A 13,299-nucleotide genomic window follows, 5' to 3' on the forward strand; every position below is an offset into this window, starting at 1 on the left:
CCTCCCGGGAGCTGGTAGAAGGCTGCAGGAGGATTGCTGGGAAAAAAATGAACATTTTTTTTAGGGAGCTGGATCGGGCTACGGGAGTGTTGCTGGAAAAAAACTGCGCAATTTCTAGGAGGCTGGCGTGCTAAAAATCCCATCGTAGTTTCTGAGCTGAGAGGGATGTTGGGCAGCTGGGAGACTACTCATGAAAACTGTTCACCTTTTTAGGTGACTAGCTGGAAAAACTACACAATTTTTTGAGGGAGACAATGAGGGACACAAAGCCTTTTTCTGGTATGTTTGTGCAGTTTCTTTAGCCAACGTAGTAGGCATGTTTTGCAGTTTTTGTGCAATTTTTTAGGGGAGTGAGTCCCAAGGTCACTACCTAGTGAAAGTCTCTGGTTGACCAGCTGAAGGCTTTCTTGATTTGCTTGTAGGCAACATAGATTGAAATGGCTTGTTGAGAAACTTTTGTGTTGTTTTGGGTGAGAATCTATTGATTCAATTCCAGGTTTGTGCAGTGCAGAATCCCTGCGAGGTATCCTCAATATTTGCGCAATTCTGGGCAATAGTACATAATCACTGACAATTGAAGCTACTTAATGCAGCTTAGTGGATGTCTGGCTGTTGGAGGATGGTCCATTAGACAAAGTCTCAACAAAATGACCATGTGTGTGAACAAGTGACTTCGTACATACACGAACTTCTGAACACACACTCAACATGACTCTACAACAAGACGTCTCAAACCATCTAGACAACATATACTCAATGTGACTAAGCGACGGTGCGAGTGACAAGCACAACACTTGTGATAGATTGTCGAACAACCATGGTGATGATTGCATGAAAGTGCATAAAACTTCATGTGTGAGTGCGACAGATGTTTACATAGTGAATACAACTTGTACACACAAAGTGGGACCTTGTGCATGGTTAGAACATGGCTACAAGCATGACATTGTGACCAATTTGAAAAAATATGTACGTTGAACTATCAAGCAAGGAGGGTGCAAAGACTCAACACGAGCTCATAAGATGAGCCTAAGTGCTTGCAAACTTCAAGGGAAAAACCCAAGGAAGGCTTGGAAATGGGATACAAGCCAAAATTTGGGAGGGCATTGTAGCCGCTACAATAATTGACAACACAGTGGTTTAATTCTAGCTTCCCTATTTTGGTTCATGATAGCATAGGGCCTTGGTATTTGAGGGAGTATTGAATTGTTGTCTGGGTCACTTTCGCTTCCCCACTTACCCCATGGACAAACATGGTTCACCTTTTTCCAACTCAATCAAACACAATAAAAAGTTTCATCTTGGTCAGAATGTTTCGAAATCGGGAAGGGTAATTTGGCTCGCAAGTTAACAAATTTTAGAGTTTAAGTTTTCATCTTTGGTGTTGCTCCACTACTAGGAGGCCTGGATAGTACCCTGGTGCTATCATGTAGGAACACTCACATTTGTCCACCGCCAGTGAGTCTGGTCAGTATCCCAGTGGATTTGCATGCTTCACCTCTCTCCATAGGAAGCCTTTCTCTTCTTTCACCTTATATTTTTTAAGAGGACTATGCATAGGAACTTATTTGTTTTTGGGGTGGAAGAGGGATCCTAACTTATTGAGAGCAGAAGAGGTTATTCCTTTAGAGAAGCATGTAAGACCTCTAACATCGATTTTCTCATTTAGATTTTCCCCTTCTCTATTTCTACTAGTTGGATGAGCTTCAACAGACAAAGTAGAAGGCTGAGTAAGGGCATGGGGTTTCCCAGTGTGGACATAGGTTCATGGTTGGACTCAATATTCCCTTGCAAACAACTCGCATTTTCCATCAATACTTCATCGGTCTAAGGTTATAACCAAGCACGGAGAAGACGAACACAGAACTGGCCAAGTGATGTAGTGTCACAAGTCTCTTGGATCTCAACAACATACTCATTCAAAACACAAAACTCAGTAGAGGGAAGAACTTATTGACAAAACCAAAAATATCATGGTATTAAGAAAACAGAACAAAGCGAAGAAAAAATAGTAAAGTAAATGAAAAGAAAACAAGCAAGCAAAGTGAGCAAGAAAACAAACCAATTCAAGTCAGCAAGCAAACAAACATGAAAACTAGAAAGAAAAGACAAGCGAGAAAGGAAACACTACTGGTAATCCTATGCTAAAATTTCGGGGTTAGTGAAATGAAATTTATAGTGAAGCCACTGTAGGTGTACCTGACCTACAACCACAAAGATACAAGTGATTAGAACAGATAAAAAACATTATGCAATGAAAAATACAAAAACTTGACAAACCTGCACACGAGAGAGAAGGTCTCGCCTCTAGGCGGAAAGATGTGTCACAATCACCCAACAAACATGCTTACCTCTTAAGTGACTACTATATTTCAACAAACCTCGGAGGCCTCTTGCAATTGTGTGTTCTTTTGCACCAATTTTCTTAGCGAGTGCGAAGAAGGACTGAAGCTTGTTACCTACAACACGACTTTCCAAGTAAGATTGTTCCAACCATTCAACGATTGGATCATAAAATTCATGATGGTTGTTTTGAAATACTTGTGATCTTTGACAAGATGGATTCCTGATGTGAGAGAGAGGATCAAGATGGGAATCTGGTACAGATAAATAGATTTGATCATTCTTGTTGGTCATGTCAAGACACTGAGGACCTTCCATAGCCATCAGCACAGGTTGAAGTGCCTCACCTACTTGATAGAATTCTAAGGATAAATATGTTACACGATGAAGATCATAATGTGAAAAGTGACTGTCATTGGATGTACTATTGGAAAAATGATACACTGCATGACAACACCCAAGATAGAAGAAAAATCAGACCAGTTGGTCGAGGTGCCAGAGTTCGAGTTTGACATGAACAAAGAAAACTTTTGAACAATCTTGTGAACTCTCTGAATGAGGGAAGCAAGTTCGTTGTGCATTAGATATGAAAAAAACCCACCTACAATAGGTGAAAAATTGCGTAGGCATCATGATCATCACAGAAATGTAGAAAGGATGCCAGCACTGTGAATGTGTGGAACTAGTTGGGGTGTGGTGAAATGAGAGTAACTTGATTTGCGTGATAGGTTGTGCACTCATCATCACACAGGGAGATTGTTGGTGTGATGAGTGAGCATATTTGAAGTGCAAAATTCACAAGAAGACAAAAGAGCTGGTTATTAGAGAAAACACCTGATAAGTATGATTCCAGACAAAGATAGTCTTTGAGATGATCAACTTCAATGTTCCATGATTACATGAGGGACAAACACCCCCAACCCAAATTGAATGTAAGAGAGGTGAATGAAGATGAACATGTTGTAATAGACTCATGGATTCATTCATTAGTGAAAATTTGAAAATTTGAAATCTCAGACCCAAAATAGTAAATATTTTTTACACGGGAATCCACATCGAGTGCAACCATGCAGATAGATGGCTTGTGTGTGAGAAATGGGATATAATTTGGTTCAGGGGGCTTACTGTAGTTGCGAGGTCTTTTCATAACCATCAAAATATTTTGAAGTGCCTCAACTCCTTGGCACGTCCTGAAACTTTCCAGAATTAAAAAATTGTATTTTGAGATGTGAACCAGATGATCATGCATGTCTTGAGGATGGATATTGTTGTTGATTTCAAAAATTATCTTAGGATAAAAATGATTTCTATCTTAGGCTTCATCAATTTTTTTATCAAGCTAACTTGATGAGCTGTCTTCATGCAACGCACAAGATGATGATGAGTGGGAAGAGTCTTATGTGTTGAGAGTGTTTTCATCATGGACAACCTCATTGCGTTATGTTGGTCAAGGAGATAATCATAATATGAAGAAGAATGAGAACAAGGAGAATCTCTGCCGCATGTAGATGCATTGTGAATGGTAGGACACACGGGTAATTGAGGTGCAAAGGAAGTTTTGATATGGATGTCTTCTTCGACCGGTGCGCATTCCATATCTGAGTTAGAGTGTACATGAGAGAACAATAGATCACATGATGTTATTTAGTGTTCATCACAACATACAAAAGCATGTGACTGATGACAACCCAAGAATAGAGGTTGATTGAAAGAATTAGTTGTGCATGATGTTTCACCAAGATTCGTGGATTGAGAATTGATTAAGAATGGAAGCTCAATGTTTTGATGTGAACTATTTTGAAATGTATAAGATGAATTGATTGTGTCTTCACCTTCCTTCTCCTTCACCTGTATAATGAGACTACCTTGAACATGACTACAAATTGATCAAGCACCTTCAGAATCAAGAGAATGTGTGCAACTAGATTGTGAAGCAGATTGGTCGAGCAAGTCATGGTACAAGGAGACATGCATTGTAGATGATGGATGATGGCAGAGATGCAAATCAGACCTGAGGCATGTGTTATCAATGGTGAGGCCCACTTTTGAAATGGAGGAATTAGTCTTCGCCATAGGATTTCTGAACCATTCTAGAATTTCCTCTATTGGGAGATGGTTGAGAAGATGGGTTGGGAACATGCTATGCAGATTTCTCAGGTTTACGACCGCTACACGTGGGTACCCACTGCACATATTTGTTAGCTTTTTTAACACTACAAGGGGAAACCTTCTTTGAGTCTGGAAAGGGAGGAGGGCAAAGAACAAATAGGGTGTTGGGCTCCTCCTCTATAAAATGAGGGGCGTCATGGTTCACAATAGTAAAGGGAGAAGGGAAATGAGGAGGTTCACCATGTCGGGAGATACGAGCAAAGCATTTCAACTCTTGGCTCATGAAGTCAAGGTCTACAAATCATTTAGGATTTTTGTGACAGAGGTGAAGGAAGTGAGTAGCAAAGTCCTCAACTGATTTTCCAGGCTTCTTTCTTAAATGAGAGATTCTTTCATGGACATCCTAGTGGTCACACTTATTGAAGGCTTGATGGAGCTCCTTCAAGAAAGTGAGAAGCGAATGGATGGAAGCAGGTGGTAGGGTATGACACTACCAATTAGCATGAACTTCAAAGGGGGGGAAGAAAATTATGTAAACAAGCTCATCACTATCGATTTCATGAGATTTTCAGAAATGAAGAAAATCATAAATGTGCTTAGTTATGGATGTTATGTCCTCACCGCCAAAATTTAACAAGGAAAAGTGATCGATAAGCTCATTGGGGATTGATAGTGGATTAAGGGAGAAATGAGAGAAACAAATTGGGAGAACGAACTGTGTATGATTCATTTGGTAATACATTCAACCCAGATGTAATGGGCTAAGCTTGTCATCTGGCCCTCCTTCTAGCACCAAAATGTTGATGTTGTTGGACCCACCAAAATTAAGGGGATATCCCCAGTATGAAGTCCCAAATACACCTCACATTGTTTGTTATAGGAGTCCCATCCGGTACGATGGCCCGGTTGCTGTAACAACCTCTAGGGTAAATGTGCATAAAGAAAACATAATAGGAACAAAAATACAATAAACATATCAGTCATCAAAATCCATATGTACATTAGTACATTTGCACATGAAAATCAAGGGAATGGATTTTTTTTCATTTATAAATGTAATGAACCAACTAGAGATGGGACTACCACATTCCACCCGACCATAGATTAGCTGAGCCAAGTCTCTCTTTAGCTAATCACCCTCGTGCCATATTCTAAGCATGAATTTGGGATCTCATAGAACACATTAATCAAAACTCATCCAGGGCTTCCAGAGGTCACCAACCTCAACCCATCAAGTAGTGATTCCACCTCAAGGTTGGACATCACCAAAAACCATCATCAGATTGGTCTTCATCCAAGCCTTCCAGGCATTCCAAAGCGTTTTTCTAACCAAGGCTTCTAGAAATAGTAACTCAACCCACAACTTATACATGGCTTCCAGAGCGTTTGTCCAACCAAGGCTTCCAAGACTAGTAACTCAACCCACCAAGGGCTTCCAGAGCGCTTGTCCAACTACAGCTTCCAGGACTAGTAACTCAACCCAAGTTGTTATAGGGCTTCCAGAGCATTTGTTCAACCAGGGATTCCAGGACTAATAACTCAACCCAAGCTAAGGAAACATGAGAATCGGCAAAAACAAAGGAATGAAAGTAAACCCACAATCACCATGGCTATCTTGGAAATGGCAAGGCTAGGCAATCCACTATTAATCTAGGAAATCCTCCATGCCAATGATAGATGATAACAAAGAAACCACATGCATGTGCCATGCATGTCAAAAATAGTGAATAAATCATACATGCAACTTAATACCTGCAAGCAAATCTGATGTAGTTGTTGATGTCGATGCCTTCTTGCGCTTTCCTGCTATTCCTTTACCTTCTTGCTCCAAGAATCCAAGTATGCCACACCCTGCAAGAGTGCTCCAAGAAAACTCTAAGTAACCAAGAGTATGAGAGAGAGAGAATAATGAGAGAGCTCCAAAACTGAACTGAAAAAAGCTTTCCCACTGATCCTAAGAAGTCTTTTTATTGATGAGGCCTCTATTTTCTTCATTTTCCATTATTTTCCTTCAATTTCCTCCTCACAAGAAAAATGTGACCTTTCACCTTCTTTTCTCCTAATTTCCATTATTTTCATAAATAAATGTGCCACAATACCTTTTTTCCTCTTTAATGCCTTAGCCATTGCCTTTTCCAATTTCCTTAGCCATAAACAACCAAATGAACACCCCCTAGGATGTCCTGCCCACCATTTAGCTTGGAATACGTGTCCCATCGTCCGTGGTATTTGTATATTTTTACATGGAATTTTCGCTAGGGTTGTTACAGAACCCTCCCCCTTGGGGGAACACTGTCCTCGGTATTCAATGACACCTATAACCAACATGATTACTGAAAAAAACCATACTTCCCATGGAGTTTTATAACATATCTCGTTGCAGTATTTATAATGAATGACCCTCTCAAAAGCAAAACTTCATGACAACATGACCAAATAAAAACCATACCGCATATTGGAGCTTTATAACATAGCTCGGTACAGTATTTACAATAACCACATATACACATATGCAAATTTGCACATTTTCTTAACTAGCAAATAAAATAATATGATGCATGTATCCGTAACAAGGAAATCCAAAGGTTCACACCTCCATCCTCAAAGTAATACCAGGATTCACCTCCTTCCCAAGAAGTCTAGAATCCATTGCAAATTCAAATCTACATCCAATGTCCAATGCTATAATCCTGCGGCACTAGTCCTCTTAGTGAACAGTTACCGGCTCATTGTCCCAGGGCGCACTCCCAATGTGCATCTGATTCCATCTGGCAATGCTAATGACCAAAACAAATCCATATGTGACCTTCCCTTCTCTGCTACACAATCCCTTGGGAATCTGGACACCCCTTCCATGTAGTCACTCACCTTCCAAGTTCCATTGACACCCCCATCATGGGCAGTCCATCCATTGGCAAGGCTTCCTCACATCAGAATATTCAAAGACCAAGGCATATACTTGCCTCAAAACTACCATACCGGTCATAACATGCTCATGGAAATCCATGGAAACTATTGGGTACCAGTGTCCCACAATGGCCCTGCTCCTAAAGTGCTTTACCAGCATATTGTTGCATGTTTCAATTCCTTTGTTGTTGTTGCTAATTCTTGTAGTTGACTTCATTCACTCAAACTAGGCATGTTCATGCATTCTTGTACTAAGCACATAACTTCCATTAGATTTAATATAAAATGAAATAAATTCACATCATACCTCATTGGTAGCTCGTCAATAAGGTACATTTGCAACCCTATTTGCTTCCTATCACAACAAGTCAAACTAACATATTTGACCAAATCGAGATATATAAAGATATCACATGAGGTTATTTCAAACACAACCATCATAGATCAAAATTATAAATAAACCAAAATCATAGACCAAATATAATCATCATATACCATAGTCATAAATCACATGCATAATAAAATTGAAATAAAATATTGATACTTGTCCTTCATTGATCCTTACTTCTGCCTTTGTCTTTATCACATACACACTCTGGATCGGTTTCCACACCTGACAATCTCCCAGTGCCTTCTCCTCAATTATGTTCATAGACACATAGTGTGCATCACACACATACAACCACACGACATACCACACCATGCAATACATGCATCTACACTTGACATACAACACATACACCTACACCCAGTATATACAATACAATACATCCATCTATACCCGATGTGAAATGCCACCTAATACATGTACCTACACAGAGTACAATACAACGAGTACACACGCTACAATACCTTGACTACATGATGCATATACATAATATCACATGCCCATAACACAACATCGACGACGTGCACACAATACCACACGTACACCAGTACCATATGTACAACATGTACATATTACCACCTATACACTACACCACCTACACAACATGTTCACAACATCACATGTACACAGTGCCACTTGCACAACATGTACACAACACCACATGTACACTACACCATTGTGCAAAGTGTACATAATACCACATGTACACAATACAACATGCACGATGTGTACGCGACACCCTATGTACATAGCATCACATGCATGACATGTACACAACACCACATGCTGATAGAACCCTATGTACAACATGTACACGACACCACATGCTCACAGCACCACTTGTACAATCATGCACACAACACCAAATGTACATAGCACCATATGTACAACATGCACTCAACACCAAGTGTACATATCACTGCATATCCAACATGTACATAGCATCATCCGTGCGCAACACTGCATATCCAACATGCACAGAGCAACATATGCACACACACCGCATATACGTAATGAGGACAGTAAAATATGTATACAACACCCTATATGCAATATTCGCATAACCCTATTTGTACCATCATGTACATAACATTGCATAAATAACATGTACACATGCTATGTATACATAACACCACAAGTTCACACATCATAGATGCAACATTTACAACATATACAACATATGCATAACAGTGGTACTACACATCCAAAACCATATTGTCCTTAATAAGAAACCTTGCTTTCAGTATCTCATCCATGCTTATCCTAGCGTGTTGCAGACCACACTGCTTTCACTTTGTTGATTTACCCTTCAACATTACCTGTTATAACATAGACATAAGCATAATACAAGTATACAATATCAAATCATACCCACATGATACGGACTTCTTATATTTGTCGTGACTATTCTTCCCAAGCAATTCCTCGTAAGACCAGGAACCTCTTCTTGTTTTTCTCCTGCATAAGTAATCATCCCTCCACAAAAATGATCCCTGACAACCCTATTAGATAATAATATAGATACATGGATAGATACATACATATATAAATGTTAACATAAGACAATCATGATCCTGTCAGACAACGACATACATACATACATGTATACATACATATATATATATATATATATAATATATATATATCTTCAACATAATCATGATCATAAAATAATTACTAGATAACATAAGGTATAGGTTAAGATAACTTCCTTATTTATGCACAACCATTGTGGGAAATAGTTCCTTATTTATGGTTACATTTCTTTTGTGAGTGCTACTACTGTCCATTTAGCACAATGGACCCAACTAGTCCAACCAATTTTCATAGTCTTACCTTCCACTACGCTTACTCATGCACAGAGCTTCATCTGGGTCTTATATCATCGGTTGGGTACCACAAATCTCTCCCAATTTCCATAAACTTTCCTCTTTCCCAACCAATTCCCAAGACTCAAAACATAAAAAAGGCAAGACAAAAAACAAACAAGAAGAAGACCATAAAAACCAATAAGAACATGAGTCCACAAACAAAGTGGCATGGCCATACACTAGACATAAACAAAGCCACAATTCATAAAAGAACAAAAGCACAAGACTAAAAACAAACACCATGACTCAATCCCCATGGTTCCCAGGGAAATCTCAACTCGAGCCTTCTTCAAGATTTCATGGCAACCTCTCTTTCCATGTAACTCCCTGCATACACATGTCAACCATGTGTTCCAAATATCAAGACAATCACATTTATCAATTTGAAATCAAATTTTACAAACAATCATGTCATAATCCATAGTCATTAGGTATAATGCTACAAATATCAACTACATTCAAGTAGTACACATCAACTGTCTCAACACATACATGTTAGTACAATCATCTTAAAACAAAAACATTTGAACACATACTCATATTATGCAATTCACCAAACATTCAACCAATTCACAAATATACCATGTTAAATAATTCAATTAGACGACATAATAGGCACAAAGCACTCAAATACCAAACAGATGACATAATCAACTATGAAACACCAAGTATAATACATAAGCAAACTCATACCTTAGTGTACCTCAAGGGAGGCTTTCTTGCCTGCATAATCAATCTAGTTAGTGAGATATAACTTTACAACATGTCAGCATAATTCATGATATCCATAACAGTAACTAACTAATATGTTCATATTATAAGCTCATAAGCATCTGTCGTTCATGCATAATAATCAGATATGTATGATCAGTCTAGATTAGTACGACACCATATCACAAATATGTCAAGTCATACTTGAGTATCATAACCATAACCATCTGCATAGGTCTAACCAGGTTAACATAATACATATAACATCAAGATCTTCAATGCAGTGAACATAACCATCACGCATATGAACAATCCAAATTACAACATCAATATCTCAATGAAAGTACCCTGATCATCAACTTAATAGCATATAACAACAATAAGTTATATATCATACTCATCAACAACATACAACATAATCATCAGGTTATCTAATATAAAATAGCAATAGCAATGCATACCACTATAGGTTACTATCATCCTTGACTATCTGACACGTTCATATGAACACACTAATCATCTAACATCTATCATGAATGTAACCATAACATCAAATACATGCTCATAAATCTAATGTATATGACCTTAATCCATATAATAATCTTAACTTACATACCTGCGTGCCAGACATACATTACCTATATGACGATCTGCTCGTATCCCAAAGTCTAATGCTGCAACCTCATTATGATGATCTACATCCCTTCCTCTATCTCAACTCTTTCATTAGCATCATAACAACCAATAGCACCATGATGACCTAAATTGCATACAATGACTTCACAAGGCATATTTGACCTACTATACATGCATACTCATGGCCACAACCATACATGCATAACAACAACCATTACTCCATTATACACATTGCCACATGAAACCAACAATATGCATAAGGAATGCAAAATCAACTACACGTACGCATAAATGCATGTAGTCAAACATAAGTGATCAATTCCTATAATCAACATACATGGCTGGCACATGTAATCAAAATATTCAAAAATGTAATCTAACATACAAGGATGTAAGTAGGTATCATGAAATCAACATGTAAGCGACATATAATCCATACACAATAAGTCACCTGTTCCAAAAATCAAGACATCGTGTCTATTAATTTGAAATCAACATTCACCAATACTAACAGCCTATAAGCATACCCGCCTACTATCCATGGTCCACACTAAGGTATAAGGAGGAAGCTACTATAATGGCCCAATCTCCAATGTCCAATTATGGAAATGGGATCTCCAAAGCTCTACTAAATTTAACCACACTTGAAAATAAATTATTTTTTTATTTCTCATACATTTTTATTAGACTAAGTTAAAACATTTCACTTATTCCACTTGTAACATAATAAATAAAAACACGCCACTTTTTCCATTCCCTTACATGCAACTTTTCAAATTCCTTGCATGCAACCTTTCAAATTCCATACATGAAAATATTCAAATTATTTGCGTGCAAATAGGCATAGATCAACTACATCCATATTACCATACTACAATACTATCCCATCTAGAAGAATAACATTCTCTTCAAACAATTACCATGCTTTTACATTTTCTTCAGACAACTACTATACTATTACATTTGCATGTAAGCATTTCTTCAAACACTTTACATGAAAATTAATATAGAAAACTATTTGCATACATGTAAGCATTTATCAACTACATAAATACGATTTCACATCAATACTATCCCCAACCACAAACAACATACTCATTGGGGAATTTTATCAAACACTTTGTATGCAATTAATCATTGAACCATTTAAGCATTTCATGAAACAATTTGCATGCAAACTAATATAACGAATCATTCAATGCATATATCCTAAATTGTAGTACTACAAGTTATGGAAACTGGACCATATGATCAGTGGAATTATTCCTGGCTATGGTTCAAGTTTCAGATTCTAATATTTCATAGATGAAAAGCTATAACAAAATACCAACACAATCCTCTTTGGTGCACAATTCTAGGAGTATCCAGAAATCTCGACATCCACTAGTCATATATCCTAAAATATAGAGAATAAATGTCTGAAATTTTTATCCCAATATCAGTGGGATTTCCTCTCATTGTGGAACAAATTTCAGCTCCTAAAATTTCCCAAAAGAAAAGTTATAAAAAACATGTCGATGTGACCTATTATAGACTTGATTTTAGGAGCATTCAGAAGGCTCGACTCCCTCTACTCATATCTCCTAAAATATTGTGACCCAATTTCTGAAATTTCTACCACGTAATCATTGGTATTTACCCTCAACGTGGACGATTTTTCAGATTCTGAAAGCCTATAGAGGATAAGTTATTGCATAAATTCCAACATGACATGTTTAAAGGTGCGTTCAGGAATGCCATCTTCCTTAGATCATAATTCCTAAAGTATTGTGAACCAATATTTGAAATTTTTACCATTATGAGGGGAATCCCACTAATTGTGATAAAAAATCAGACATTTATTCGCAATGAACCAACTGGAGATGGGTGTACCACGTTCCACCTGACCATAGATTGGCTGAGCCAAGTCTCTCTTCAGCCAACCACCCTCGTGCCATATTCCAAGCATGAATGTGGGATATCATCGAACAAATCAATCAAAACTCATCCAGGGCTTCTAGGGGCCACCCACCTCAACCCATGAAATAGTGATTCCACCTTACGGTCAGAAATCACCAAAAACCATCATCAGATTGGTCTCCATCCAAGCCTTCTAAGGCTTTGAGAGCGTTTGTCCAACTAAGGCTTCCAGAACTAGTAACTCAACCCATAGCTTATACAGGGCTTCAAGAACATTTGTCCAACCAATACTTCTAGGACTAGTAACTCAACCCACCAAGGGCTTCCAGAGCGTTTTTCCAACCAAGGCTTCCAAGACTAGTAACTCAAGCCAAGTTGTTACAGGGCTTCCAGAGTGTTTGTTCAACCAGGGCTTCTAGGACTAATAACTCAACC

This window comes from Pinus tabuliformis, chromosome 4_1 (assembly GCF_031772625.1).
Source record: "Pinus tabuliformis cultivar Carrire ecotype Pingquan chromosome 4_1, CPIR1, whole genome shotgun sequence".
In the NCBI taxonomy this organism is placed as follows: Eukaryota; Viridiplantae; Streptophyta; class Pinopsida; order Pinales; family Pinaceae; genus Pinus; species Pinus tabuliformis.